Here is a 5186-nt window from a genome sequence, read left to right as displayed (position 1 = left end):
GATATTAATGGTGTTTGTGAAGAATGATCTATTTCGACTTAAATGTTCAGAGATTTATTTTCATCCCCCATCAAACCACCAGAGGGCGCACGAGAGCCACCCGTTGTCTTACTGCTAGCGAAACAGAACTAAAGATTTTTCCATCGTTTTAACTTTCACATATTTGTTGAAGCTCCGGGTTGTTTAATCTTTTTTTGGCTCTTTTTTTTATGAAAATATGCCCATAAACATTAAATCTTGTTCTCAATAACAAACTTAATATAATATTGTGCTTTAAAGCAGGTGAGACTCCTAAATTTAGATGGTTAAGCTACTACATCAAACTGCTTGTTTATATTAAAAGTTTCACAAAACATGAATGAATGAATTAATACAATAAAATGCCTAACTGAGATCAACCACTACTGATGGATTTTGACCCAATATTCTTTACAGAAGCGACTTAATTCAACCACATTGGAGGGATTTCATGCGTGAGAGTTATATTTATGTTCATACTGCAGTGTCTGAATTAGATTTAAGTCCAGACTTTGGTTTGGCCACTCCAAAATGCATTTTTTTATTAAGTCTCATTTGGATCATTGCCCTCTTACATCAGCAAAGTTAAATGGGTTTAAGGTTTTGCACTGTTTGCTTCATTCTCTTGCAGGATTTTCTGGTGAAGATCAAAATGTTTGATGCATTTCTTGGGCGGAGCCTTTGACTCGTCTTACTGATGAGTCGGGTCGTGCTTTCCACATAAACAAAGAAATGCGTTTCCTCACTCTATTAGAAAACCATTAGGCCGCTGCTAATGGTTTTGTAGCTTACATTCTGCACCCCAAAATGAAAGCAGAATGTAAGCTCCCCAAATTTATAGCTCACATTCTGATTGCGTGTGTGTGTTTGAGATAAAAAGCAATTACCGTAGCTCACGTAGGGCCTAATGGAAATGCACCACACCAAATCAATGCAGATTAAACCTGCATGTGACTTTGGTTTGTGAATCCACGTAGAGGTAAAGATCCTGATGCAGGAGGCCTGAATTTCCTCCGTTTACTTACATTTCATTTAACCGCTGTTGGATCAAACAACAACTACTTCTTTTTGGATCTTCCAGAACCAAGGAGGAAAAAAAATTTCAGCAAGTTTCCTTTACATTTTTTTGCACGGCCTATCTCTATGGTTAAAATTAAAGCTGATTTTGGCTTTAAAAAGCTTTAACTTTCTGACTCGCCACACTAATAACCAGCAAAATATTTTATATTTTAAGACAATTTCAAAACTTTGACTCTATACTGACCCAGATGAGGCCGTCTTATGAAGTCAGCGGTCCATTAAATCATCCAGCCAAGGGTTTCGTTTGAGTTTCCCCGTTTTAAAGAGAAATGTGGTTATGAATGATGAACCCTGGGGGGCCCTTACACTAAGGCACTATTTATAGCACCGTCTGTCGCTGGCATGTTCCAGCACATGTTTTATAGATCTCAATAACCACCTTCAGGGCCCACGGGGTCGTCTGAGTTACGTTTTCATAATGCAACATGAATGCAATCACTTTACAGCATCAGCTGCGTTTTCGTTCACCAGGGAATCAAGCGGAGGAGGATCGCTATGTGGAAACGGAAACGTGTTAATTCAATCTGACTGGGATTATTTCGATTCAAAACTGCAGTTTTGTGTAGTAGTGAGGTGTGACATCACACGGGACAACAATGTTTAATCCGAATGTAAATCTGTACAAGACGAATGAAGGTTTTTTGTTTTGTTTTGTTTTTTTGTACAGTTTGACAATGAAATTCTCTACATCCTGAAAAAAAAAAAATTCTGTATATTGGTTTTGTTTTATATGTGCACCCAGTGGTGAAGTAGTTTGTGCCTGCTACCTTCATCCTGACCAATCCAAGCTGAAAGTTTCTGTCGAGTTCAGGAGGAAACAAGCCGACAGGAAGCTGAACCAGGACGCGACATTTAGCTCTGTGCTGCATCATCAAGCCTCATTTGAGAACATTTTGACTCCGACGTCAGACGGCAACTGGCTTTGGGAAATGACAGGTAGTGGTAATGTCTCAGGCGACCAAGTTACCATGGCGATACATTGAGGAGAGGAGCCTGCAGTGGTGACAATAGTGATCTGAATAGATGAATTTTATTAAGAGAAATTCCCCCAGCCGACTGTCTCTGAACAAAGAGAAAAAGGGATTTCACATCTGGTCTGGTGTGTTGCTGCCCTGAACAGTAAAGATTTTAACTGGTTGGAGTCATTTGTACGTTTTCTACGACATCCTGCAACAGGAAGTAGAAGAGGAGATAGTTAAATTCCCTAAATCAATCAATCAATCAATCAAACTTTATTTGTATAGCACATTTCAGCAGCAAGGCATTTCAAAGTGCTTTACACCAAATCAAACACAAAAAACACAATGCAACATAGAATCAACAATAAAAACAATATCAAGTTAGATTCCGTCAATAAATTTGTAATTGATTACGTTTCAAATACAACTCTAAACAAGTGGGTTTTTAGTTGAGTTTTAAAGGAAGTCAGTGTTTCAGCTGTTTTACAGTTTTCTGGAAGTTTGTTCCAGATTTTTGGTGCATCGATGCTAAATGCCGCTTCTCCTCGTTTGGTTCTGGTTCTGGGGATGCAGAGCAGAACCAGAACCAGAAGACCTGAGAGGTTCTGGAAGGTTGATACAACAGTAGCAAATCTTTAATGCATTGTGGTGCTAAAACATTCAGTGATTTATAAACTAACAACAGTATTTTAAAGTCTATTCTTTGAGCTACAGGGAGCCAGTGGAGGGACTTTAAAACTGGTGTTATGTGCTCTATCTTCCTGGTTTTAGTTAGAACACGAGCAGCAGCATTCTGGATCAGCTGCAGCTGTTTGATTGATTTGTTGGACAGGCCTGTGAAGACGCCGTTACAATAATCAATACGACTGAAGATAAACGCATGGATGAGTTTCTCTAGATCTGGCTGAGACATTAGTCCTTTAATCCTGGAAATGTTCTTCAGGTGATAGAAGGCCGTCTTTGTGACTGTCTTTACGTGGCTCTGAATGTTCAGGTCGGAGTCCATCACTAAGAACCACTGTTACACAAACATACAGATAAAAGCAGCATATGGTCAAAGTAGGTTTTACATTTACGATCCAGTTATTGGTTTATTGGTTCTGGCCCGGGATGCACAGTGGCACAGTTGGTAGAGCTGTTGCCTTGCAGCAAGAAGGTCCTGGGTTCGATTCCCGGCCCGGGGTCTTTCTGCATGGAGTTTGCATTTTCTCCCTGTGCATGCGTGGGTTCTCTCCAGGTTCTCCGGCTTCCTCCCACAGTCCAAAAACATGACTGTCAGGTTAATTGGTGTCTCTGAATTCTCCCTAGGTGTGAGTGTGTGTGTGAATGGTTGTTTGTCTTGTGTGTCTTTGTGTTGCCCTGCGACAGACTGGCAACCTGTCCAGGGTGAACCCGCCTCTCGCCCGGGACGCAGCTGGAGATAGGCACCAGCGACCCTCCTGACCCCATTAGGGAAGAAGGGTGTTCAGATAATGGATGGATGGATGGTTCTGGCCCCGTGGCAACCATCTGAGCAGATAGTAATTACAGTAAGTGTGTTTCTATTTTAGTGTTTGATATTAATGACTATAGTAAAAGTTCCTTCTGCAATAGTGCAAGTGTTACACTGTTCTCTGATTTTTTTATTTTATTTTATTTTATTTTTTTGTGCATCTACATTTTAAGGTTTTGGAAAAGTATGGAAGAAAATATTGTAATTAGATTTGGGTATTTTGCAGCTCTAGATAAGTATGGGTGGGAAAAATTCTGTTATTTCCACTTTTTTTTCTGTTATTTCCCATCCAGCGAGCGAGCGAGCTCTTTTAGGATGCAGTATATAAATTAATGTCATTTAATCAAACAATTAAAACAGATCTGCTCATAACAACAATAGCTTGCTTTTGTCAGAGACAAAATCTCATTAAAATATGAATAGCTAGACTAATCTTATGCTCTCACAGAAGCTTTTCTCGTGAGAAAGAAAACCTCCATTTACTTATACTGGTCATAATTTAAAGCTCTTTTGCTCCAATAAATAATTAAAACTTTCAGCCAAGCTTTTCCTCAAGCCTGTGTGGAAAAGTTTCCTCATCTTTTTGATTAGACATCTGGTGCAGCATCACGTTTGTACCGCGTTTCTTCCCTCACCTCGCACACATTCATGGGGTTACAAAATGTTGAACGTTTTGAACTTCTAACAGATCTTTGTTGAGTTCCTCATCAAAAATGAGGCGGAGCTTCACCTTCAACCCCAAACACACAGACGGACCTGAGGGATTAGGGTTATGACACATAATGCTGACCCAGTCACGTTGTCTTCACATCCAGTCTCACTGAACTTGCACAGAGAAGAAATCTCAGCCAAGGTATAGAGGAAAGAAAGAAGAAGAAAAAGTTTTAAGGCGTACGCATGAAGAGCTCGGCTTCTGACTGCCAGAGCCTGCGTGAGACGGTGAATTTACCTCCATTGGCATCCTACATGACAGCTGGATAACCTCTGAATGATGAATTAATGAGGCGTGTGTGTGCAGACGTGTGTGAAAAGGAGTGTGTCTGGGCGCCAACGAGGGGGGAGAGCGACCCCCATTTTGTATTCTGCAGCACCGCAGCCTCTTTTAACGCTCCGACGGGGGTGGGGGGGGGGAGCTTAGGAGAGGAAGGAGAGCGGAATAAAAAGTCAGAGAAAGAAATTTGATGTTCAGAGTGGTGGGGGGGAGGGGGGAGAATAAAAATCAATGAGAGACAGGCGTAGATGTTGACAGGGTGTGGTCACAGAAGACATGAGGGAGATAAAGAGGAAATATAGAGATGCAGTGATGGATGTAAGGAGGAGAGAGTGGATGGCATAAGAGAAGCAGTAAAAAAAAAAACCAGATGTGCACAAAGGTATGACTTGGAGTGAAGTGGAGAAAGATGGGAAGCAATGCGAGGAGTGAACCAGGGAGTGGACAGAGAGAGAGAGAGAGACTGAGAGAAAGAGAGAGAGAAGAGGAGGGGGGTAAAGGATGAGCTCATTGCAGTCGCTGGGCTGATGACACGGGGAGCGGAGGGAGGGATGCAGGAGGGGAGGGATCGCTGCTTGTCTGCGAATCGATAGCCGGCGTCTGAGTGCAGCACACACACGTACACACACACACACACACACACAGC

The sequence above is a fragment of the Gambusia affinis genome, linkage group LG19 (assembly GCF_019740435.1).
Source record: "Gambusia affinis linkage group LG19, SWU_Gaff_1.0, whole genome shotgun sequence".
Lineage (NCBI taxonomy): Eukaryota > Metazoa > Chordata > Actinopteri > Cyprinodontiformes > Poeciliidae > Gambusia > Gambusia affinis.
Note: the sequence above shows the minus strand (reverse complement) of the source record.